Source organism: Podarcis melisellensis (assembly GCF_964234715.1).
Source record: "Podarcis melisellensis genome assembly, chromosome: 12".
Taxonomy (NCBI): Eukaryota; Metazoa; Chordata; class Lepidosauria; order Squamata; family Lacertidae; genus Podarcis; species Podarcis melisellensis.
Window position 1 is genome coordinate 13,886,784 of NC_138544.1, and position 26,933 is coordinate 13,913,716.

The 26,933-nt window shown below is 43.3% G+C and overlaps 2 pseudogenes across 9 annotated transcripts; both read left to right on the top strand.

Annotated features, from left to right (window-relative positions):
• Positions 1 to 406: 406 nt before the first annotated feature.
• Positions 407 to 4,365, top strand: LOC309353606 (C-C chemokine receptor type 5 pseudogene; annotated as a pseudogene). Its single transcript, XR_014173342.1, has 2 exons — positions 407 to 491; positions 2,924 to 4,365. The product of XR_014173342.1 is annotated as a C-C chemokine receptor type 5 pseudogene (transcript).
• Positions 4,366 to 8,234: 3,869 nt separating this feature from the next.
• Positions 8,235 to 26,370, top strand: LOC309353603 (C-C chemokine receptor type 5 pseudogene; annotated as a pseudogene). 8 transcript variants are annotated; one of them, XR_014173343.1, is made up of 4 exons: positions 8,235 to 8,613; positions 12,277 to 12,466; positions 13,250 to 13,463; positions 13,584 to 14,872. The product of XR_014173343.1 is annotated as a C-C chemokine receptor type 5 pseudogene (transcript). The 8 variants fall into 8 exon arrangements; XR_014173344.1 differs by lacking the exon at positions 13,250 to 13,463 and having other exon boundaries at positions 8,236 to 8,613; XR_014173345.1 differs by lacking the exon at positions 13,250 to 13,463 and having other exon boundaries at positions 8,237 to 8,613; positions 13,605 to 14,871.
• Positions 26,371 to 26,933: the final 563 nt, after the last annotated feature.

The following is a 26,933-nucleotide window of genomic DNA, read 5'->3' on the forward strand; positions in this document are numbered from 1 at the left end:
TGTAGCAACTAAAACAAGGCAGTCCCTACCTGCAAGCATACAATCTTAATAATGATAATAATAATAAGAAAAAAGATACACAAGGGGGAACGGATGGGAGGGAAGATGACAAACTCAAACTTGACTCTACCAATTCTTAAACTGTTGTTCTTCTAATGGCCAACTGGCACAATTCAGAAGCAGGAGGTGTGTGATACAGCTGGTCTTTGGGCAAAGCTGATGGCACAAGACCTGCATAATATTAACACAGGTTATCCACACCTGGATCAAACCTCATCTCTTGGCAGTTTCCATGAACACGGCGACTGAAAGCGATATGCAATGGTCCTTCAGTGAGGTCATTTTCAGAAAACGAGACATTTTTCACTCACTTCTTACTAAGCATTCATTTTCAGCATAGGAAAGGATAAATCCTTTCAAAATCTAGGCACAGAATCTTGCTTTGTCGCAAAATCAGTGACTTTCTTCTCATCAGCGTGAAACACAGATTGGTGAGTATTCGTTTTTTCTGTTAGTATCAGGTGGCGCTGTGGGTTAAAGCCTCAGCGCCTAGGACTTGCTGATCGAAAGGTCGGCGGTTTGAATCCCTGCTGCGGGGTGCGCTCCCGCTGCTCGGTCCCAGCGCCTGCCAACCTAGCAGTTCGAAAGCACCTCCGGGTGCAAGTAGATAAATAGGGACCGCTTACCAGCGGGAAGGTAAACGGCGTTTCCGTGTGCAGCTCTGGCTCGCCAGAGCAGCGATGTCACACTGGGCATGTGACCCGGAAGTGTCTCCGGACAGCGCTGGCCCCTGGCCTCTTAAGTGAGATGGGCGCACAATCCCAGAGTCTGTCAAGACTGGCCCGTACGGGCAGGTGTACCTTTACCTTTACCTTTACTATCACCATTAAATGTATAAAGAATAGTAAATGTATGATCAAGAAATATCTCAGAAAGAGTCATTTGTGTGCTAACCCAAAAGAATCTTTATTTGAATACAGTATCAGTGGAAAAACTCATTTGGATCTGGGATTAGGAGGGGGCTTGAGGAAAATACAACTGATTAACAAGTGTTTGACATGTCTAGTATGTCATATTTCATTTCCTGCCCCAGAATCTACTAATCTTATCTATCTCTAATTCTATCTGTATATCATCTGTATACAGTATCTAATTCTATCTGTATCAACATCTACATCTCTAACTCAAAATGAGCATAGATTTTATAGAGTCTCTCAAATGCTACATTCTATAGTTCAAAGGGAGTAAGTTTATTGAGAAGGTCCTTAAATGATGTGATTTATATTTTGAATCAATACAGTTCCCCTAGAATAAGTTGGGCTCCATATGTCCTATATATTTAAAACAGTATTACACCACTTTAAACAATATCCTCACACTCCCTATCTTTGTCACATTCTGAGCTCTCACCCTCATGACAGGACAAAGAAAAGGGGCCACCAATTGAAGTTTTCTAATTTCCCCCCGTCCATGGTCCTGTCCTTTGCTTGCCAACATGCAGAAGCTGTGGCAAAGGAATTGGGGGAGTGGGTTTGAGGTGAAAAGCGAATCTGAAGGTTACTGGACTGCAGAGCCGAAATCGCCTAAGGGGGTGTGATGGTAAGGAAAAGGTCCCACGTGCCCTATGAAAAACAAAAGGAGCAGAGGACAGCGAGGAATGGAAAGTTTGTTCTAGCTCTCAGCTTGTCCCTTTGGTTGAGACTGAGGGACTCATCTTCACCCTTGGAAAGTGGCATAGCAAGGGTTGCTGGCATCTGGGGTATGCAACCTGCCTGCCTGCGCAGAGGGGAGCCTGACCAGCTGACGTGGCCCTTGGTGAGGCCCGCAGAGAGGAGCACTGGCAAGGCTGCACTCAGGGGTTGCCCCTTGCCTGCCCCCTCCATCTGTGCCTGCTCACCTTGGGTCTGGGCTGCTCCTGCCGCTTTCCAGGGAGTTCATCGCACCAGGAAGGGACCAAGCGCCTCTGTGGTTGACGGCCTTTGCCAGTGATACAGCGGTGAGGCCAGACCAGCAGGCAAGCGCGGGGCTTGCTGGGATGTGACTGGGCAGCAGTGGCGGCCCCTTAACAGGTTGTGCAACCCAGGAGGAGAGGCACGAGAATCAGCCCCACCCGAAATGCGCACAAAGCAACCACCCCTCTCATACCCCCCACACTACGCCAATGGTGTAGATAATAGCTAACTAGGTAGACCAATGTTCTGATTCAGTAAAAGGCGATTTCCCAGGTACCAGTGAAGACATTCAGGAGAAGAAGGTGGCCAGATTATTAGAACATTATTCAGTAAGACCACAATTTATTCACATCTGACTTGTGCACTTTCAGTTTTACATACATTGCATGGGGTGGAAAATGGGCAGGGAAAAATAATTTTGGCAATCCCACCCACCACAGACTATGTGTGATTTTGACTGTACAGTTGTACCTTGGAAGTCGAACTGAATCCGTTCCGGAAGTCCATTCGACTTCCAAAATGTTTGGAAACCAAAGCACAGCTTCTGATGGGCTGCAGGAAGCTCCTGCAACCCATCGGAAGTCCCAATGGATGTTCGGCTTCCAAAAGAACGTTCGAAAACCGGAACGCTCACTTCTGAATTTTGATCGCTCGGGAGCCAATTTGTTTGGGAGCCAAGGCATTTGAGATTCAAGGTACGACTGAATGTGACTATATAGTCACATGTATTTGACTATATTATGGTTTTCGGTGCAACCCCCAAAATGTAATCCTCATGTAAACTGGGGGATTACTGTATGCCTATATTTTAAAATCAGTTTATTCCATATCTCTCACTCCTTTAACCTTTGTTGTTAATACCTAGCCTGTTAGGCTTCATATTGATTGTCTTCAGCAGACTAAATACTCAAGATCATCACTTATTAAAATACATAGTTACATATTTTATTGTTGTTTCTTGTATCATGTAGGTATTTCTTATTCCTTGACTGAGAAGATGAACAATTCTTCCATGATGCCAGATTATGGGATAACAACAACTTTTGACTATAATATTGAGGCAGGCCTAGTCTACAGCCATGCTGTGGAAGCATTTGCAACTAATTTTCTGCCACCGTTTTACTCTTTGGTGTTCATATTTGGCCTGTTGGGCAACTCACTGGTGGTGCTGATCCTGATCAGATACAAGAAGCTCAAGAGCATGACTGATATCTACCTGCTCAATTTAGCCATCTCGGACTTGCTTGTCATCATCTCACTCCCATTTTGGGCTTATTATGCAGGGCACGAGTGGATATTTGGAGATGCAATGTGCAAAATTCTCTTTTGGATCTATTACATAGGTTTCTACTGCGGAAGTTTTTTCATAATCCTTTTGACTATCGATAGATACCTGGCCATCATCCACGCAGTGTTCGCATTAAAAGCCAGGACGATCACCTATGGCACCCTCACAAGCGTCGTCACTTGGGTGGTGGTCTTATTAGCCTCTGTGCCAGAATTTGTATTTCACCATGCTCAAAAGGCAAATGAGTCATACGAATGTACCATTCATTATCCCTCAGAAAATGAAAAAGTATGGAAGCAATTTCTAACTTTAATGAAGTTCATTTTAGGCCTAGCCATTCCTGCAGTCATTATTATCTTCTGTTACCTGCGGATTATCATGATTTTGATTAAGGGTAGAAATCAGAGAAAGCAGAAGGCTGTCAAGCTTATTGCTGTGATCATGATTGTTTATTTCCTCTTCTGGATGCCATACAACACCACTCTTTTGTTGCAGACCTTTCAGGATTCATTTTTTTCATCTAACTCAGAGAATAATATTGAGAACAAGTTATTTGTAGCCATTTCTGTGACAGAGACAATTGCTGCGATCCACTGTTGTATCAACCCTGTGATCTATGCCTTTGTGGGGGGGAAATTTAGGAAACATCTCTCCACCTTTTTCCAAAAGTGTATGTTCCTCCTCTCTATAAGATCTGCCCAGGCCAGGCTCACCCTAACTTAGAAAGGTCTACTTCCTACACAACTGCAACAGATGAAATTTCTATGGGTTTGTGAAGTGATTTCCAGTTGTGTTTGTATGTCTTTTCCTTCCTAACTATTTAGTTGGTATATCTGGGAGAAGTATGTTACCCTTCCAAGTGGGAGAGGAAAACGATAACCTGTGTCCTTAGATTATTGGTCTATTAACCCAGTATTGTCTACTTGGATAAGCAGCAATTGATCATGGACTCCAGGCTGAGTTTTTCTTAAGTCCTGCTACCAGAAGGCCCTATAAGGGAAGATGTCAAGGACTGAAGTTGGAACCTTCTGCATGGAAAGCACCATTGAGTTCAATGGAACTTTCTCCCAGTTCACCTTGTATATAACTGTAGTCATGCTGATCCTAATAAATTCTGTATAGTGCCACTTTTGGGAGAGTGTATTTTATTAGGGATTAACACAGCTGTCTGGCTTTTTGCACCCTCCTTTGGAAGTGTATTTCTAGGGAATGTCATGATGAGCTCTTTTTCACACTGCTTGCAACCATGGTTTTTAAAATATTTATATTTTATTGAAAACTTTCAGTAGAGAAATAAAGTAAACATTTTTGAGGAAAAGCCAACACAACGCAAAACAAAGAGAAAAGTACTTGAAACTGTGGTACAATACAGTAGGTAAGTATTACCAAAGCTTTTTTTTTTCAGGCGGAACATTCCAGAACTCGATTCCAGCACACCTCAGGTGGGCGCCATTGCTATTGTAACAGAATGAGGGAGGAATTCATGTTGAGTTCCGGCATCTCTTTTTCTAGAAAAAGAGCACTGAGGTATAAACTTATTAAAAAGTCATTATGATTTTTATAAAGCAATCCAAATGCCATTAAAGGTAAAGGACCCCTGGACAGTTAGGTCCAGTCAAAGGCGACTGTGGGATTGCAGCGTTCATCTTGCTTTCAGGCTGAGGGAGCCGGCATTTGTTCACAGACAGCTTTCTGGGTCATGTGGCCAGCCCGACAAACTGCTTCTGGTGCAATAGGACACTGTGACGAGTGCCAGAGCGCATGAAACACCATTTGCCTTCCTGACACAGTATTGCCTATTTATCTCTTTGCCCTGGTGTGCTTTCAAAATGCTAGGTTGGCAGAAGCTGGGATGGAGCAACAGAAGCTCACCCCGACACACGGATTTGAACCGCCAACCTTCTGATCGGCAAGCCCAAGAGGCTCAGTGGTTTAGACCACAGCACCACCCATGTCCAGATGTCGTTATACTTATCCTTACACAATCTACATCTAAAAGCAATCTGTTTTTATGTTGCAAGTGTAGTTATATATTCTGTCCATCGTTCAAAGGCAGCCATGGTATTATCTTTCCAGAATGTCAATCTAAGTCTTTTAGCAGAAGTAAGGGCACAAAGACTCTGTTTTTGTTGACCTGCCATCAAACCACATACAGGCAACCTATGATTTGCCTGGGGGTTGTGTTCTGGGTGATTGCGTGTGTTGACAGAGCATGCAAATGCCCGCTCTGCCATGCCCCCGTATACAGTGGTACCTCTGGTTACAGATGCTTCAGGTTACAGACGCTTCAGGTTACAGACTCCGCTAACCCAGAAATAGTACCTCGGGTGTAGTGGTTAAGAGCGATAGACTCGTAATCTGGTGAACCGGGTTCGCCTCTCCTCTCCTCCACATGCAGCTGCTGGGTGACCTTGAGCTAGTCACACTTCTCTGAAGTCTCTCAGCCCCACTCACCTCACAGAGTGTTTGTTGTGGGGGAGAAAGGGAAAGGAGAATGTTAGCCGCTTTGAGACTCCTTCGGGTAGTGATAAAGCGGGATATCAAATCCAAACTCTTCTTCTTCTTCTTCTTCTTCTCCCTCCGTCATAGGAGCACCCCACCTGTGTTGCTGTTCCAGCACAGTCCACTCTGCACGATCGAGAAATTCCTCAACTTGCCTTAGAGCTCAAAATGTGGCCACGCAGGCCTCAAGTTGCTGTACCTTCTCTTCCAGCAAGGCAACCAGTTTGCAGTTGCTATGGTTATAGTTTTGCATGTTCTCAAGCTGGATGACAAACACGGCACAGGTGTTGCAAGTCACAGCAGCAGCAGCTCCCTCGCCCTCCATATCTCTTGGTCCTATGCACACTGTGAGGACTATACAGCTGCAAATAACATGTTTAAAGTGTGTTTTTAGTGCAATATACAAAGTGATGGTGATGATGGGTCTTATGGAAAATTCAATGTATTTTAAAAAACGCTTTAAAAAAGCATTTTCAGAACGTGTTTTTTTTAATGTGTATAGATTCCACCTGAGACAGCACTCTGGGCCTCCTCCACTAAGCGCCCTTGCAAATGTCCTTGTTTATGAGTCCTGTTCACAAGCTCCTCCCCCTCTGACCATGTGCTCTAGCAGAGCATGCAGCCACTCCCACAAACTGTCAATCAAGTCTCCAAACAGCTCAGACAAACTACCAGCCTTAATCCAAAAGACACACGCTCACTCTCTTCATTCTTGTCCACAAGTCCCTTGCAAATGCCCATGCTTACAAGTGCCGTTCACAAATGATCAGTTGCATACATATATGTGTATATCTAGCCTGAGGAGTTTGCAATTCTATTCTGACAGTGGGGAAAACATCGAAGACAGAAAATTAATGTCTGTTGTGGATAAAGGTTAAAGAGGTTAAGCCAAAAGCTTGCACCATGGCAGTTTAAGTGAGCCAGTAACAATTGCTGCACCACTCAAGTTCTGAGTCCAATAGGTTTCCGCAAAAGTCTTTCCTGGGTGGTGCCCTTAGTCATCTTTCAACAGAAATTGAATAATGTCGAGTACAGCATGTTGACAGGGTTGTTTTCTGCCTTGACCTCAGTGACCAAAATTGCATCTATATGTCCTTTACAAATGATGGGTGACGTCTTGGAAATCTGCAGAGATGTGGATATTTCCAGCTATAGCACCTATTAAACTGGATATAACTCTGATTTGCCATTTCCCCAGGAAAATACAGTTTTAATATGGATAGGACTTAAAGATAATAATAATAATAGAATCCTGTCTTTATCTTACCATGTCATTATCTCGCGGGGAAACCACATGTGTAAGGGAGTTACAGCAGTCACATTAAAAAAACACAACAACTAAAGTTTTGGGAAGATGCAGTTGTGAATGGAGGAGCTTCTGATGGGTGGAGAGAGAGGCAGCAGGATTCTTTGCCTTTCCCCTTCCGACTACTTTTTCTGCTCCATCAATCACCAACTACATTCTCTCCTGGTTGGATTCTAGGGCAGGTTCATGAGAATAAGCCTTGCTCGGAGTTTTGACCTTGCCGTTCCCCTTGTCAAACAAGAAAACACTAATCATGGTTTGATGTACCTTAATGGCTTAAGATCTCTTCTCCAAAGAAGCCAAAAGTTTAGGAATATGAGCAGTTCCATTGAATTTTGTGGTGCTTTACATGGAGAAATTCCAACTTCACATCTTCATTTATAGGGCCATATTTTTACTTTAGGGAACATGGCAACCCTATGAATGGGGATTCAAACCCTGCTCTCCCAGTTCCTCGTCCAACACTCTAACCTTTGCTATACACTGGCTAGTTGCTGATATCGCCTTCTTTTGGGTTACAGGTAAGTAGCCGTGTTGGTCTGCCGTAGTCGGGGAAAAAATCCTTCCAGTAGCACCTTAAAGGCAAAGGTAAAGGGACCCCTGACCATTAGGTCCAGTCGTGGCTGACTCTGGCATTGCAGCGCTCATCTCGCTTTATTGGCCGAGGGAGCCGGCCAGCATGACTAAGCCACTTCTGGCGAACCAGAGCAGCGCATGGAAATGCCGTTTACCTTCCCGCTGGAGTGGTACCTATTTATCTACTTGCACTTTGACGTGTTTCGAACTGCTAGGTTGGCAGGAGCTGGGACCGAGCAACGGAAACTCACTCTTGTCACAGGGATTTGAACCGCCGACCTTCTGATCGGCAAGTCCTAGGCTCTGTGGTTTAACCCACAGCGCCACCCACGTCTTTTTCCTGTAAGACCAATTGCAGTCGTTAACAGTCGTCAACAGGTTTACCATACCTATCAGCCAATCACCCATTCCCACCACCCTTCTGAGTAATACCCCTCCCCACCCTCACACTATATCTAAGGGTCTGGTGGCTTCTGTTTCAGTGTATTTGAAGAAGTGTGCATGCACACGGAAGTTCATACCAATAACAAACTTAGTTGGTCTCTAAGGTGCTACTGGAAGGAATTTTTTATTTTGTTTCGACTTCTTTTGAGTGACTGCTGTTGGAATACTGGATAAATCTGATTGCATAGCTATTTAAGTATTATGGACACACAGCAAGGAAAAAAGTGGTCCTGCTGCTGTTCCTACGGTCATTTTAAACTAGGCAGTTTCTTGCACCAACTTCACTAGCCTATGGTAGGGAATACATTTATGAAATGGGATGTCTTTGTCACGCTTAGTATTGCAGTATTTGCCACGGTGGGTGGTGTTCAAGTGAAGAGTCATTTTCAGAAAAAGAGACATTATTCTTTCACTTGTTGCTAAACAGTCAGTGGTGGAACTGTGTACTCTAATTCAGGAAATGATACGCTCCTTTGAAATCTAGGCACAGAATCTTGCTTTGTCACAAAACCCGTGATTTTCTCATCAACAAGAAGAACAGATTGGTGAGTATTCATATTTCTATTATTATGTGTTATCGATACACAGCTCATAAATAAACTTTATTTGGAGTCAAAAACTTACTTGGACTAGGAGGAGACTTGACTATTTATTTTTTTAAAATCACAATTTCATGCCCTGCTCTGGAAAGTACCGATATTATCTATGTCTCAAAGAGAGCATGTATAGAATCAGTAAGAAGCGACCTCAGCATAGTTCACAGAAAATGGGCTTATTGATTAGGTCCTTATATAATGCAACTTATATTTTAAACCAATACAGTTCTGGTGGAATAAGTTGGGCTTCATTTGCTTTGTATATATAAAACAGTATTATGCCACTTTAAAGAGTCACGGCTACCCCCCAAAGTTCCCTGGAAACTGTAGTTTGTTAAAGGTGCCGACGGTTGTTAGGAGGCTCCTGTTCTCCTGACAGTGCTATAGTTTCCAGAGATCCCTCTCACAGAGCTACAATTCCTGGAGTGGTTTAATAATCAATTCTTCTTCCCAGGGTTTTCTGGAACCTATAGCACTGTCAGGGAAACGGGGTCTCATAACAACTGTCAGCATTCTTAAAAAACTACCATTCCCAGAATTCCTATTGTTGTTGCTGCTGCTGCTATAGCATCCTTCATCTGAAGATCACAGGGTGGTTTACAGCATAAAGTTTACAGCATAAAGTAGTACGATACTTCTTTAAATGCATAGTGCAGAAGTGGCCTTGCTTTAAATTTATCACATTTTATAGCCATTCGGTGACTTTGAAGGGAGTATTATAAGATCAAGTGCATATCAAACCCCAGTTCTAAACATAGTTACTTGTTGGAAGTGTGTGCTAAAGTGTGCTAAAGTGTCGCAGAAATTCATCTTCATTCTCAGCTTCTCCACATCCCTTAATTTTGTTGCGCTGTGAGCTCTCCCACTCAAGACAGGACAAAGAGAGAGAATCATCCTGGTGATCTGGAGAAGGATGGGACCTACAGTGAAGGTTTTTGACAATGGTCCTGCCCTTTGCTTGCCAGGATTAGCATGCTGTGGAGATGGCTTCAGGGCAGAAGTTGGTGGCGGTGAAAAAAGGAATTGGAGGTTGCTGAACTGGGAGACACAAGCAAGGGTGGTCAAGGGTTAGGCAAGGTTAGGTCCCAAGTGCCGTATGAGAAAGAGAAGCGGTGAGGAACTTCCCATCTTCAGTCACAGCTACTCTCACCAACTGACTGGGCCCCTTCCCCCTGTGAGGAAGACTAGGAGGAACATCAGTCCTAGGGGTGATGGTATCAACTGTGAGAAAAAGTTTGCCAATTCCAGCTAGCTCCCAGAAGACCACACCCTGTAAGACTAATAGCTTCTGTCTTTGCTTCCGCCACTTCCTGGAAGGTTGGGTTGCCACACAATTTCTCAGGGACCAAGAAGCCCTGTCCTGTTTTTCTGAAATATGCACAACCCATTTATATCCAAGCTGATCATTCCAAGAATCTTGTAACATCAAGAATTCGGTTTCTGAATCTGCCTGTTTTCTTATTCCTTTCCCATCCCCTTTTCCTTTCATGTTGTGCCTTCTTAGATTTTTAAGCTTGAAGGCAGAACAGTGTTATTTTTATTCACCCATAAGCTACACTGGGATCCTATCTGGCTCAAAACAGGGGTATAAGTCTTCTGAATCAATCAGGATACCCTTTGTGTCCCGCCAACAACACTTCACCACCCTTCACTAGTTCATCATAATGAGTTATTAAGACAACAGATTGCATTGAACCAGCATGTTGAGTCTTTGTTGGTGAGACTGCAAGCTCCAGAGCAGTTTCTCTTACCCATTTTTGGAACTGTAGGTACAATTCACTACATTTCTGCAATAGTTTGAATTGGGTTTTTTAAAAGTTCTCACTAAAATTATTAAACACCTTAGTCCTTCTTTCTTTTATTACACACGTTCTGCATGCAATTTGACCTAATATACACATATCTGCAAGGAATTTTGCTTAATACAAAGCATTTTGTGTATTGTTGTCAATAATATCTGGATTTCTATGCACACTGTCTCCTAACATGTGCCCACATCTCTTGACTGAAGAACTGCATTGCAAAATGTGGGACAGTGTTCATTTTGAAGGAGACCTGTGTTTCAGTTCATGCATTATTTTGAGAAGTCTGAATCAAGGCGGTTTGCAAACCAATTCCCATACCCACCCCCACTGTGCCTGGTGGGTGGCAAACCTCAGGGTCTTGTGTTTCCCATCAGTTTTGGAACCTGGAATATAAACTATTACAGCTTGGAATCTAGCATGCTACAAGCATAGCCAAAATATCTCCGACAAACACAAGCAGGTTTAAATCTCATCAAGTTTGCAGAAGTTGCAGATTGAAGTGATATTTGATAATATTATGGGCTGGTTAGAGTCAACAGCTTGTGGCTCGTATTGCTGGGAGGAAAGCCCCAGACCTTCATCCTGAAATGCAAATATTTGTTAACTTAAGATAAAAACAGAAAGGAAGGCCTATTTTTAAGTTCTTTTTGCATGAACATTTGAATGGAAAGGGTGTGGTCTGCTGTGTACCCTTCTGCCTCACTGGAAAGGGTGTATTGTTGTTGTTTTGCTATAGCTAGCCAAAGACTAATAGGGTGAGTGCTTCACTTCTATGTGTAGGGGAGCTGAATTCAAAGTCCTGTTGACCCAGAAATACTATTTTCTGGGCTAAGAGTGGATTTTAAGACTGGAACCCTAGATTGCGCTGCAAGCATGGAGCTCCCAGATCTGTGTTTGCTGCCAGGTATTGATTTGAAAATCTGGGAGAAGTACAGAGGAAAAGGAAGGGTTTGACTGATGGATGTGCGCCATCAAGACATTCAGATCACACATACACTCACCACATGTGCATATTCACCACACACGGAGCACACACAAACAAGCAGAGAACTCACATATTGTCACACAGGCATAGACAGCCACGAACACACACAAAAGCAAAACAAAACAGGAAGAAACCCTTCCCACTCCAGTGATGGGGTGATGCTGATATTGCTTTTTTTCTTTTCTTTGCACAAATCTTTCACATTGGGAGATAAAGAATCTTGTGCATTAAAGATAATCTGTGCTCATTACAGTATCGCTATACGCGATCTTGCTTTAAATCCTGTTTGCTCTTGCGAAACCTTTGGGGCCTTCATACAGCTTCATTTCCTATCAGTGCAAATCCTATACCTTTAGGGTGAGAACCTGCAACTTGTCGTCCCGCAGATGTTCAGGGTGGAGGGAGCTGCCCCACGTTGGTGGTGCTATAGAACGAGTGCCCTTTCAGACAGCAGTAATAGGGTAACATTGGGGAAGCGTCAGGGGAAAAAATGAATGAAGTACACTGATGTGTTGACAGTCCACCACGAATGCACTATTATTGTGCCAATGACACGTTGCAGAATTCATCCACAAAACCACCAGTCTGGAGCTGCCCAATGCTGTGAGGGCTAGCAGGCAACTTTGTCTGGCTCAGCGGGCTGGATCTGGCTTGCCGAACACAGTCTACGCATTCCTGTCCTACACCCAGACTTGGACCAAAGTCTCCCCTTCCCTGCCATTCCACAGAAACTGCTGGATGTACATGAAGGACTTGTAGCCAACTTGTTTTTAGAACTCTTGCTCCTCCTATAGACACCCAACTTTTTATCATTTCTTACAGTTGGCAGCCGAGAAAACCGAATCAGCAGCATTGAGCATTTCCCGAACAGCTGCTCTAAGATTTGCACAGCTCACGACAGTGATTTGGAATTGCAAGGGAAATAAACTGACTGTTTCAATAGTCAGGAGAGGTTTGGGTAATCAAAGTCCTTGAATTCTCACCTCCTGTGCTGGATTTTACCAATTGCAGGGTAAGTGATACTAACATTTTACTCAGAAGCTACATGCCTTGGCTATCACAAAAGCCAGATACCACGATACAGAACTCTGAATGAAGGAAGGAAACAGGTCCCAAATCTAGAGACACTTTTCCAGGAGAAAGCCCAACATTGAATTCAATGGGACTTATGGACACATATTGGTTTACCCAGTCCTATAGACACCCAACTTTTTATCATTTCTTACAGTTGGTGGCCGAGAAAACAGAACGATACTAACATTTTACCTATATCGTGTTATCGTGTTTTTAATATTCTGTTGGGAGCCGCCCAGAGTGGGGTATAAATAAATAAATTAGTAGTAGTAGTAGTAGTAGTTACATGCCTTGGCTATCACAAAAGCCAGATACCACTATACAGAACTCCGAGTGAATGAAGGAAACAGGTCCCAACCCTATAGATATTTATCCAGGAGAAAGCCCAGCACTGAATTCAAATTTCCAGTGTTATATCTCCCATGCCATATGGCAGAAATGAAGCTCCGTAGTAGGCCATTTGCTTTAGAGGCAGAAGTTCCCTGTTTCCATCCCTGATCACTTCAGATAGAAAAGACTCCTGCCTGAATCCTTTGAGAGCTCTTACGGTTGGATAGACCAATGATCAAATTCAGTATAGGGCAGTTTCCTGGCTAACAGTGAAGACATTCCGGGGGAGAAGCTGGTCAGACAGACATTTAGAGGATTTTATGCCAATATCTTAACATGAGTTTATTCTCCATATTTTGCCACTGCTTTACTCTTTATTGTTTGCATTTAGCCTGCCGGACAATACAGTGGTACCTCGGGTTACATACACTTCAGGTTACAGACTCCGCTAACCCAAAAATATTACCTCGGGTTAAGAACTTTGCTTCAGGATGAGAACAGAAATCGCACGGCAGCAGTGCAGCAGCAGGAGGCCCCATTAGCTAAAGTGGTGCTTCAGGTTAAGAACAGTTTCAGGTTAAGAACAGACCCCCGGAACAAATTAAGTAAGTAACCAGAGATACCACTGTATACCGATCCTCATCAACAGACTATATATTTAGCATTATAACTGATTAAAATACTTGGTTTAATTGTCATTGTTGTTTCTTATTTCATGTATATAGATTCCTCATATTCAGTGACAGAGAAGATGGATGATTATTCCACGATGCCAGATTATGGGATAACAACAACTTTTGACTATGCGGGTCTAGAACAGCCAGTCACTGACAAAAATGTGAAAGGATTCACCTCTTACTTTGTGCCACCGCTTTACTCTTTGGTGTTCATATTTGGCCTGCTGGGCAACGCACTGGTGGTGCTGATCCTCATCAGATATAAGAAGCTCAAGAGCATGACTGATATCTACCTGCTCAATTTAGCCATCTCGGACCTGCTTTTCATCATCTCACTCCCATTTTGGGCTCATTATGCGACCCGTGAGTGGTTTGTATTTGGAAATACAATGTGCAAAATTCTCTCGGGGGTCTATTGTGTAGGCTTTTACAGCGGAAGTTTTTTTATCATCCTTTTGACTATCGATAGATACCTGGCCATCGTCCACGCAGTGTTCGCATTAAAAGCCAGGACGATCACCTATGGCACCCTCACAAGCGTCGTCACGTGGGTTGTGGCCTTATTCGCCTCTGTGCCAGAATTTGTATTTCACCATGTTCAAAAGGCAAATGAGTCATACGAATGTACCATTCATTATCCCTTAGAAAATGAAAATGTATGGAAGCAATTTCTAACTTTAATGAAGTTCATTTTGGGCCTAGCCATTCCTGCAGTCATTATTATCTTCTGTTACCTGCGGATTATCATGATTTTGATTAAGGGTAGAAATCAGAGAAAGCAGAAGGCTTTCAAGCTTATTGCTGTGATCATGGTTGTTTTTTTCCTCTTCTGGATGCCATACAACATTGCCCTCTTGCTGCGGACCTTTCAAGATTCATTTTTTTCATTTAACTCAGAGAATAATATTGAGGGCAAGGTAGCTTTCGGTGTTGAAGTCACAAGAGTAATTGCTCTGATTCACTGTTGCATCAACCCTGTGATTTATGCCTTTCTGGGCGAAAAATTTCGGAAATATACCTCTATATTTTTCCAAAAGTGCTTGTTAGCGCCTCTCTGTAGGCTCTGCCCAGGTCGCAATTATCCTATTTTGGAACGGTCTACTTCCTCCTATATAAGTTCAACAGAACATGAAATTTCTATTGGTTTGTGAAGTGGTTTCCTGTTGTCTTTGTCCATCTTTTCTTTCTAAACACTTGGTTAGGATTGCCATATGTCCAGGATTTCCAGGACATTGCCAGAAGATAATAATAATAATAATAAATTTTATTTATATCCCGCCCTCCCCAGCCGAAGCCGGGCTCAGGGCTGCTAACAACAATAAAATAATACAACATTCTAAAATCATTCATTATAAAATCAAATCAAATTGTTGGCAACCATTGGGCTAGAGTTCTGTGAAGACTGCCAAAGGAGTGAGTGGAACAGCTCTGTCTTGCAGCCCCTGCGGAAAGATGTCAAGTCCCACAAGGCCCTAGTCTCTTCTGACAGAGCGTTCCACCAGATTGGAGCCACAGCCAAAAAAGCCCTGGCTCTAGTTGAGGCCAGCCTAACCTCTCTGTGGCCTGGGACCTTCAAAATGTTTTTGTTTGAAGACCGTAAGTTCCTCTGTGGGACATACCAGGAGAGGCGGTCCAGTAGGTACGAGGGTCCTAGGCCGTATAGATAGCAGTGTCCAGGAAGAAATCGCTTAAATGTCCAGGCAAATCCATACGTATGGCAATTCATGTCGGAAGTCTAGTTTGGGGCAAGTTTTCTTAAAGCTGCTTCTTCGTTTTTGAGATTTTGCAAAAGCTCAACAACTCTTGCGTCTGGATTTTCACATTTTGAAATATGCCAATCCTATGTTGGTATATCTGACCCAAGTATGTCAGACTGCTAAGGGGAAGATGAAGATCTGGTGAGACATATTTTGATGTACTACAATTCCTGTTATGATAGGTGGTGAAAAACTGCTCACGCAAATTGTTGAAAAATCCTGAGCTTGTAGAAATAAATGCCGAACTCTCGCTTTGGAAGTCAGTTGTATCAGGAAAGTGAAGACAATTCCTATCAAATTTCTCTCAATAGGAGATGCAGAAATGGATCATGAAGCCCAGGATGTTAATGAGTTATCTCTGCCATTATCTGGTCTTCCAATATAGGTAAAGGTAAAGGGAGCCCTGACCATTAGGCCCAGTCGTGGCACTCATCTGGGGTTGTGGCACTCATCTCGCTTTATTGGCCAAGGGACCGGCGTACAGCTTCCGGGTCATGTGGCCAGCATGACTAAGCCCCTTCTGGCGAACCAAAGCAGTGCACGGAAACACCGTTCACCTTCCCGCTGGAGCGGTACCTATTTATCTACTTGCACTTTGAGGTGCTTTCGAACTGCTAGGTTGGCAGGAGCAGGGACTGAGCAATGGGAGCTCACCCCGTCGCAGGGATTTGAACCGCCGACCTTCTGATCGGCAAGTCCTAGGCTCTGTGGTTTAACCCACAGTGCCACCTGTGTCCCTCTTCCAATATAGGGAGACATTAAGTCCTGGACAGGTTCATATGGACATCTGAAGCAGCCTAACTGGACCAGAACATTGGTCCATTATTAACCCAATACCTGCATAGGCTGCAGCTGATGCAGGACTTCAGGCTGAGTTTTTCTCAAGTCCTGCTACCAGAAGGCCCTATAAGGGAAGATGTCAAGGACTGAAGTTAGAACATTTAAGCACCACCAAATTCAATGGAACCTCCTCCCAGTTCACTCTGTATATAACTGCAGTCACGCTGATTCTAATAAATTCTGTATTATGCCACCTTTGGGAGAGTGTATATTATTTTATAATAGATCAGCACAGGAGCTGTTTGTCATCCTGGGGTTTTGGGAAATGTCATCATGGGCTCCTGTACCACCTACACCTCTGTCAGGTGCTGCTCATATTCCTAAACTTTTGGCTTCTTTGGAGAAGAGATCTTAAGCCATTAAGGTATATCAAACCATGATTAGTGTTTTCTTGTTTGACAAAGGGAACGGCAAGGTCAAAACTCTGAGCAAGGCTTATTCTCATGAACCTGCCCTGGAATCCAACCAGGAGAGAATGTAGTTGGGGATAGATGGAGCAGAAAAAGTAGTTGGAAGGGGGAAAGGCAAAGAATCCTGCTGCCTCTCTCTCCACCCATCAGAAGCTCCTCCATTCACAACTGCATCTTCCCAAAACTTTAGTTGTTGTTGTTGTTTTAATGTGACTGCTGTAACTCCCTTACACAGTTGGTTACCCGCGAGATAATGACATGGTAAGATAAAGACAGGATTCTATTATTATTATTTTTAAGTCCTATCCATATTAAAACTGTATTTTCCTGGGGGAATGGCAAATCAGAGTTATATCCAGTTTAATAGGTGCTATAGTTGGAAATATCCACATCTCTGCAGATTTCAAGGATGTCACCCATCATTTGTAAAGGACATATAGATGCAATTTTGGTCACTGAGGTCAAGGCAGAAAACAACCCTGTCAACATGCTGTACTTGACATTATTCAATTTCTGTTGAAAGATGACTAAGGGCACCACCCAGGAAAGACTTTTGCGGAAGCCTATTGGACTCAGATAGTCCTTCTCCCAGAACTTGCTCCAAGTACCGTGATGCCCAGGATGATCAATAGTTCCTCTGTTACCTGATCTTCTGCCAGAGGGAGACATTAAGCCCTGGATAGGTGCATATGAACATTCGAAGCTACCATTGGTAGTGTTAGATTCTGGGTACATTAACCCAATATTGTCTACTTGGATAAGCAGCAACTGATCCTGGACTTCAGGCTGAGTTTTTCTCAAGTCCTGCTAGCAGAAGGCCCTATAAGGGAAGATGTCAAGGACTGAAGTTGGAACCTTCTGCATGCAAAGCACCATTGAGTTCAATGGAACTTACTCCTCCTTTACTCTATATACAACTGCAGCCATGCTGACCCTAATAAATTGTGTACTGTGCTATCTTTGGGAGAGTCTGCATTATTTCACAATGCATTAATACAGCTGTTTGCCTTTTTACACCTTTAGAAGACACCTGAAGGCAGCCCTGTATAGAGAAGTTTTTTTAAAAAATAATAATGTGTTATTATTTTTTTATATAGTTTGGAAGATGCCTAGAGTGGCTTGGGCAACCCAGTCAGATGGATGGGGTATAAACAGTAAAATTATTATTATTATTATTATGGAATTGGACATCCCTATTTTCATCAGATAGATGTTGGAGAGTATGATGACCTATGAAGAAATGTTGCAGCATTTGGGGATTTTTAGTTTAGAGCAGTGATTCCCAACCTTTTTTTGGCCATGGCCCACCTAAGCATCTGTCAGGAGTCCAGGTTCCCAGCTTGATAACACAGTAAGCATAGCTAATAAAAAGGAGGATTTATTGCAAAAACAAACAGATGGCTCTGGACAGCTCTGACAAAGCCGCCGGCATCATTATTCAAGATGACCCCTCTGAAGACCCCTTCTGAGTTTTGCAAAATATATTGAACTTGCATATCTTACATCTTTTGTTTTGCTTCTTGTCTAACAGCCCTCCCCTTAGCCGACTCTTAGGAGGGACTGGATCAGCTCCAATCTTTTCCTGTTCTGACAGACTACTTCCTTCTCTGTTCCCGCCTGTTGGAACTTCCCGAGAACTTTGGCTGGGTTCCCTCCCCCTCTCAGTCATTCCCTTATCATCCAGCATTCCAAGGGGTGGGGGAGTTGGCACTAGCCAATGCTCAGCCTGCATAAGAGTTAACTCTCTCTGTACCTGGCTGCTTTCTTCAGTTGGCTGCAAACCTTCACTGGGAGCTGTCTCATTCATGACGGCATCTGTAAAATCCTGGTGTGCCCCTCCCCGGTGACATATAATTCTTATTATTCAAAAAGTGAACTCCTATTCATGTGGAGGAAGCCTAAAAGACCATTAGTTGTTAATAACTCATTCTCGAATTGCTCCCCTTAAAAATCAAATTGCCCCCCCTGTGCGTCGTGTGCCCCATGTTGGGAACCAAAGGTTTAGAGGAAGGCAAGTAAGATAGAAGAGGAGACATGACTGTCAGAGACATGGCCGGCAGAGAGGACTCAGCAGAGGGGGAGGAAGAGGCAGAGGAAAACAGGAACTTGGTTCATTCACACCACGAAAGTGAGATAAGCCCTTCTCACTCTGGATTGCTGCCTGTAAGTTTTCGCAGCAGCACAGAGATGAGGGAGCAGGATGCAGGTGGTCGTAGGAGGGAGGTGTGACCAATTTGGGTGGTCCATCCCTGCCACTTAATGGATCCTCCCTGCAAGCGATTAGAACCAGAAAGTAAGACCAGCAGGAAGTGGGGACGGGCTTGGTGTATATCTGGCCTTGGGAAGGGCCAGAAGCCAATCGAGACAACTGACTCCGACGGTGAGGTATGAGTTGTGGGAAGCTCGGATTGCTGAAAGCCCGTTGTTGATAAATAAACCTCAACTAGTCAAACTGCCGGTGTGTCGTGTCTTGTGTGGGAGAAGTGCTAAACCTGACATGAAGACAAGTAGAAAGAGAAAGGTTTCTCTCCGTTTCTCATAGTAAGAGAACTCGTGGATGTCAAATGGAGCAGAATGTTTGAAGATTCGGGACAGATGAAATAAAGCACTTCTTCGTGAGGTGTGTAGTTAAATCATGGAACACATTCCTGCAGGAGGCAGTGATGGCCACCAAATTCATGGAGAGGGCTATTGAAGGCTACTAGCCAAGTGGCTATGCTCTGTCTCCACAGTTAGAGGAAGCAATGCTTCTCAATCCCAGTTTCAGGGAACGGCAAGGGGTGAGGAGAGTGCTTTGGTGCTTCATCCAACCAAGTCTCCGTTATACATGGCAGGTCAAGTCCTCCATCCACGATCAAGTCATGGATGGCAGTGGTCTTATTGACCTAGCATTGCACAGCAACACATTCAGGTCATGTGGGTTTCCCTTGTTGATTCCAGTATCCATCCGGTCAAGACTAGACCCGGAGGCAGGGATAGTCTTCAAACAATGACTAAGCCTGCCTCCTTGGTAATGACATGGTCTGGTCTTAGCGTAACTCCTCCTCCTGCCCATGATCACTGAGATTGGATGTCCCAGTGCATTCCCCCCTGTGGAACTTGCGCCAGCCATTCTATTGGCTGGGGCCCACTCCCAGGCAGCCCTGATCCCGCCTCTTAAAAACAAAATGCAAACTATACAACAACCAATAAAACAATAAAAATAAACAGCAGTTATGCTAAAACCAATCCCCAACCAGACATCCATCTCACCCACCCCAAAAGAGTAAAAAGGGGGGAAAATAAGAAAAAACTTAAAGTGCCACCGACTGCTTAAGGACATTTTAAAACACATAAAATCCCGTATAAACAGTCCTGTGATACTTCATTTGATTGCTTTTGGTATTTTTGCGATTCAGCCTAAACAGCAACTCAAAATTGTGCAACGAAAGTCTAGTAAGATACTTTGCAGTTTTCAAAATCCTCTGCAGGGGTACGGAAACAGATGTTGCTGACCAGACAAATCATTACTGTTAGAATAAGGGAACTATTTCTTGATTTTAAGGAGTCACGTTTGTCCACTAGAAATTTGCAGAACAAACTTTTCTACCCACAGGAAAGGGCTGTTTGTTTCTGGTTTCTACAACGTGCCTGTTCAAAATAATCCAGCTTTCACCATCCTATCTTAAAGGCAAGCACCTTTGTAAATTGGTGAGTTAATCTGAGTAATGCAGGGGGGGGGGTTGCATTGGTGTGAATTTTGTGCCTGGCTTTGTACGTTTCCTCCTTCCTTCCCCACCTTTTCTTCTCTTTGTATTTTGTCCTTTTCAATTGTAAGCTTGAGGATTGTGATGGTGTTATTTTAATCTACCTGTAAACCATTTTGGGAGCCTCTAGTTTGAAGAGGTGATGGTATAAATCTTCTGAATCAATCAGTACATCCCTTGTGTCCCCACCGAAACATTTCATGACTCTTGGCTAGTTCATAATAATGAGTGACTAAGATAACAAATTGCATTGAACCAGCATGTTGTATCTTTGCAGCTAAGACTGCAACCTCCAGAGGAGTTTCTCCTACTCATTTTTGGAACTGTAAGTACAATTCACTACATTTCTGCATCAGCTTGTAATTTTTTTCAAACACGTTCTCATTAAAATTCTCAAACACCTCCGTCCTTCTTTCTTTTACACGTTCTGCATGCATGACCTAACTTCCTGACATTAGCAAGCAATTTTAGCTTAATATTATGCATTTTGTATATTATTGTCACAAATATATGAATTTGCACACACATAGTCTCCTAACGGGACGCGGGTGGCGCTGTGGGTTAAAGCCTCAGCGCCTAGGGCTTGCCGATCGAAAGGTCGGCGGTTCGAATCCCCGCGGCGGGGTGCGCTCCCGCTGCTCGGTCCCAGCGCCTGCCAACCTAGCAGTTCGAAAGCACCCTCGGGTGCAAGTAGATAAATAGGGACCGCTTACTAGCGGGAAGGTAAACGGCGTTTCCGTGTGCAGCTCTGGCTCGCCAGAGCAGCGATGTCACGCTGGCCACGTGACCCGGAAGTGTCTTCAGACAGCGCTGGCCCCTGGCCTCTTGAGTGAGATGGGCGCACAACCCCAGAGTCTGGCAAGACTGGCCCGTACGGGCAGGGGTACCTCTACCTTTACTAGTCTCCTAACATGGGACACGGGTGGCGCTGTGGGTTAAACCACAGAGCCCAGGACTTGCCAATCAGAAGGTCGGCGGTTCGAATCCCCGCGATGGGGTGAGCTCCCGTTGCTCAGTCCCTGCTCCTGCCCACCTAGCAGTTCAAAAGCACGTCAAAGTGCAAGTAGATAAATAGGTACCAATATGGCGGGAAGGTAAACGGCGTTTCTGTGCGCTGCTCTGGTTTCACCAGAAGTGGCTTGGTCATGCTGACCACATGACCCAGAAGCTGTACGCTGGCTCCCTCGGCCAGTAAAGCAAGATGAGCACTGCAACCCCAGAGTCGGCCACGACTGGACCTAATGGTCAGGGGCCCCTTTAGCTTTACCTTTAGTCTCCTAACATATGCCTTTTGCCCACGTTTTTTGATTGGAGAACTGCATTGCAAACTTTGGAAAAGTGTGAATTTTGAAGGAGACCTGCATTTCAGCTCATGCATTATTTTGGGAAGTCTGAATCACAATGGTTTGCAAACTCAACCAATTTTCTCCCCCATCCGTTTTGTGGGTGGCAAACCTCAGCACCTTGTATTTTTCATCAGTTTGGGAATCTGGAATATATAATATTACAGTTTGGAACATCAAAATATCAAAAATATTCAAAACAGCCAAAATATCACTGACAAACACAAGCAGGTTTAAATCTCATCAGTTTTGCAGAAGATCTAGATGGGGGAAATGTATTAATATGAATGTCTGCTAGTTGGAGTCAACTGGAATTGTTTGTGGCTCTTATTGTTGGAAGGAAAGCCCTAGAGGCCTAGACCTTCGTCCTGAAATGCAGATATTTGTTAACTGAACAGAGAAGGACAGAAAGGAAGACCTATTTTTAAGATACTTCTGCATGATCTTTTGAAAGGAGGGGCAGGAAAAGGAAATTAACCCTGTGGTACAGTCTACTGAGCAGCCATCTGCCAGACTGGAAAAGGGGCACATTTTAGCCTGCCCTGCAATCAAGACTCCAATTGATCAGTCAAGCTAGCAAGCAGTTTGGCAGATGTTCTGCTGGCATTGTTTTCTATAACTAATAGGGTGAGTGCTTCAAAGTACCATGGTTTTATTTGAATTGACTTCCTTCATCTCATTCAGTCCTTTATTGCGCGTTGGGGGTGAAAGAATCTGTCGGTTTTGGTTTCTCAGTTATTCAGTCCTAGATGCAGTTCTTCTTTGTGATTAAAAACAAAACCAATCCTCGTGAAAATTCTTCAGAATTTTAGTGCGAATTCCTCCTAACAAACCATTAATTTTTTTACAATCAGTTTTGAATAACATACACATTTTTGCAAGCATTTTCCCCGTTTTGTAACTAGTTCAACAAACGTGTTTGTTTTTATAGGCACTTTCCCCCGATTTATGCATTTTTATTAGTATTGTTTGGCTGAAGAACTGCATCACAAAAATTCAAATATGTGGATTTTGAAGGCTGGAAGATTTTCGGTTCTCGTAATGTTTTGGAAAGTGTGAATTTGATAATTTCTGCTTTAAATGGAAACCAAATAAAATTTACCCTTCATCCCTAATTGCGATGAAGCCCAATTTGGAATGCCCAGTGGTATTACATATGGCTGCATGTGGATGTAACTTGTCCTATCTATCTCATGGGATAGTTGCACAAATAAAAGGAACAAGAATGGTGGAGCATACTGCTTAACCAAGAGGATGGGAACTCTGTCAACCTCCTAAATTAGCTTTGAGTGTGGGAATCAATATCCTTTAGAGCTAAGTCTGGTTAGTGTTAGAATGATGGCTTTCTCAGTTGTGGTTCCAATGAAATAAGGTCAGGAAAGCAATGAAATCTTAATAGGCAGCCCTATTTGGGAAAGTTTTTAATACTTGATGTTTTACTATGTTTTTATATATGCTGTAAGCCGCTCAGAGTGGCTGCGGAAACCCAGCCAGATGGGTGGGGTATAAATAATAAAATTATTATTAAAAATTATTAGTAGTGATTTTGCCAAGTCCTTGAGCCCTAGTCTGCTGGGGCTGCAATGACTTTTGGCCAGGGATGGGGAAAGTGGCCTCCCATTTCCCCAGACATTTGGCCAAGTTGGCTGGGGCAGGTGGAAGTTGACATTCAATAACATCTGGAGAGCTAACCAGCCACTCCAGTTTTGGATATTTCCTCCCACTTTTGTTATGATGAGGCTTTGTCGACGCAATTCCCAGCCTTGTATTTTTGCTGTGCATCCCACCTTCGTGACTTCCTTAGTGAAATGCAGGATGAACATCGTAACATAAATCAATACTGTATGATAAAGCTGTGGCTGCAGACCTCAGTGTGACAGCAGAAAACCCCTGGGAATTTCTTCTTCTTTGCTAGAACTCCGCATCTCTAATTCTAGACTGAGTGAAGCTTTTTTGGTTCAGCTGCAATGGCAGGCAGCGATAATATAGTAGCATTGGGGAAGGATCAGGGAACAACTGATAAAAGACACTGATGTGTTGACAGTCCACCACGAATGCACTATTATTGTGCCAATGACATGTTGCAGAATTAATCCACAAAACCACCAGTCTGGAGCTGGCTAAAGCTACGAGGGCGACTTTGTCTGGTTTGGTGGGCTGGATCTGGCTTGGCGAACACAGTCTACACATTCCTGTCGTACACCCAGACTTGGACCAAAGTCTCCCCTTCCCTGCCATTCCACGGAAACTGCTGGATATACATGAAGGACTTGCAGCCAGCCTGTTTTTAGAACTCCTGCTCCTCCTGTAGACAACCAACTTTTTATCATTTCTTACAGCTGGCGGCCGAGAAAACAGAATCAGCAGCATTGAGCATCTGCTCTAAGATTTGCACAGCTCACGACAGTGATTTGGAATTGCAAGGGAAATAAACTGGCTGTTTCAATAGTCAGGAGAGGTTTGGGTAATCCACGTCCTTGAATTCTCACCTCCTGTGCTGGATTTTACCAATTGCAGGGTAAGTGATACTAACATTTTACTTAGAAGCTACATGCCTTGGCTACCACAAAAGCCAGATACCACTATTCAGAACTCTGAATGAATGAGGGAAACAGGTCCTAATTCTATAGACACTTTTCCAGGAGAAAGCCCAGCATTGAATTGATTCTAGGGGATTTGCTGCTCAGACAGCCATTTAGAAAGTTTTATGCCAGTATCTTCACATGAGTTTATTCCCCATCTTTTGTCACTGCTTTAATATTTATCATTTATATTTAGTCTGCTGGACGATACACTAATCCACAGCAATAAACCACATATTTAGCATTATCACGGATTAAAATACATGGTTTAATTCTTAACATCAGTGCATTCCCCATTTTCTGTCACTGCTTTAATCTTTGTTGTTTATATTTGGCTATATACTGATCCTCATCAGCAGACTAAATATTCAATATTATCATTCATCAAAAATACATTATTTTGCTGTTTTATTTCATTGTTGTTTCTTATATCATCTACATAGATTCTTCATATTCTGTGACAAGCAAGATGGACAATTTTTCCATGATGCCAGATGATGAAACAACTTTTGACTATGGTCCGGATACATCCCCAGTTCACAGCGAGAAGGGGAAAACATTTGCGTCTAATTTTGTGCCACCGCTCTACTCTCTGGTGTTCATATTTGGCCTGCTGGGCAACGCACTGGTGGTGCTGATCCTCATCAGATATAAGAAGCTCAAGAACATGACCGATATCTACCTGCTCAATTTAGCCATCTCAGACTTGCTTTTTATCTTCTCGCTCCCATTTTGGGCTTATTATGCAGCCCGCGAGTGGGTATTTGGAGACGCAATGTGCAAAATTCTCTCTGGGGTCTATTGTGTAGGCTTCTACAGCGGAAGTTTTTTTATCATCCTTTTGACAATTGATAGATACCTAGCCATCGTCCACGCAGTGTTCGCTTTAAAAGCCAGGACGATCACCTATGGCACCCTCACAAGTGTCGTCACGTGGGTTGTGGCCTTATTCGCCTCGGTGCCAGAATTTGTATTTCACCATGTTCAAAAGGAATCAGGGAAGCACAAATGTACCATTCATTATCCTTCAAAACATGAAAATGATTGGAAGCAATTTTTAACTTTAATGAGGGTTGTCTTGGGCCTAGCACTTCCCGCAGTCATCATTGTCTTCTGTTACATGCAGATTATAAAGATTTTGATTAAGGGTAGAAATGAGAGAAAGCAGAAGGCTGTCAAGCTTATTTCTGTCATCATGATTGTTTACTTCCTTTTATGGATGCCATACAACATCACCCTTTTGTTGCAGACCTATCAAGATTCAATTTTCTCATGTGGCTTAAAAAATGATTGTGAGGGAAAGTTATCTGTAGCCATTGGGGTGACAGAGATCATTGCGATGATCCACTGTTGCATCAACCCTGGGATCTATGCCTTTGTGGGGGAGAAATTTAGGAAATATCTCTCTATTTTTTCCCAGAGGTGTATGTTAGCTCTTCTCTGCACAGGTCGTGGTCACCCTAGTTTAGACCGGTCTACTTCGTCCTATACCAGTTCAACAGAACATGACCTTTCTGTTGGTTTGTGAAGTGATTTCCAGTTTTATTTGCAAATAGTTTCGTTGGTATGTCTGGGAGAAGTATGCCAGACTGCTAAGGGGGAGAGAGAAATGATGGCCTATGATCTTTAGAAGGACACCATTTCATCGCCCCTTCCCACTTAGAAATCTCATGGGGGAAGGAAGCAGGCAGATTTGGTGAGACACATTCTGGTCTCACTATTATAGGTGTTGCATAACCACTCACACAAATGACTGAAAAGATTGTGCATGTATAAATAGAAACCAGTTGTGTTTGGAAGGTGAAGACACTTCATATAGGACTTCTTTCAATATGAGATACAGAATCTGATCCAAGGACCATGAAGCACAGGATGTTAATTAAATACCTCCATCAACATTTGGTCTTCCTTGGTAGGTTCATATGAGCATTTGAAGCTGTCTTAGGTGATCCATTAACCCATTACTTTCTACTTAGATAGGCAGCAGTTGATCCAGGGCTTCAGATTGTGTTTTTCTGCTACCATAGGATCATTTAACTGAAGTGAAGCTGGAACTTCCTCCATGTTAAGCACCACCAAATTCAATGGAACCAACTCCCAGTGAACTCTGTATACAACTGCAGTCATGCTGATCCTAATAAATTTTGTATTATGCCACCTTTGGGAGAGTGTATATTATTTTATAATAGACCAACACTGTTGCTTGCCTGTTTGGAATCCTCCTTGGGAGTGGGATTACAGGGAACGGCATGATGAGATCCTGTACTTCCTATACCACTGTCTGTCACTACTCGTACTTCTAAACTTTTGGCTCCTTTGGAGAACAGATCTTAAGCCATTAAGGTACATCAAACCATTATTTACTTCTTCTTGTCTGACAAAGGGTATGAGAAGGTCAGTACCCTGCACAAAATGTAAACAGAGAATCCTTTGCATTGGTCCAGGAACAAGCTCCAATCCTACTTGCTAGATGTATGCCTTCTGCGTGCAGTTCAAGTAGTGGATGGAGGGGAATATTCTTCCACCAGTTCTACTGAAGGAATGGGTTTCTGTGCAGTCAGTCTGAAACGGGACCCAAAATCCACATTTTTCCTTCTCCAAGGGAGCATTTCTAAAATGCATTAACTTAAGCTCTTGAGTCAATGTATAAACAGAAAGCCAGCTGTATAAACAAGTACTCAAAGCCCTCTCCTTTATCAGTCCGTGACGGCAATGGATGG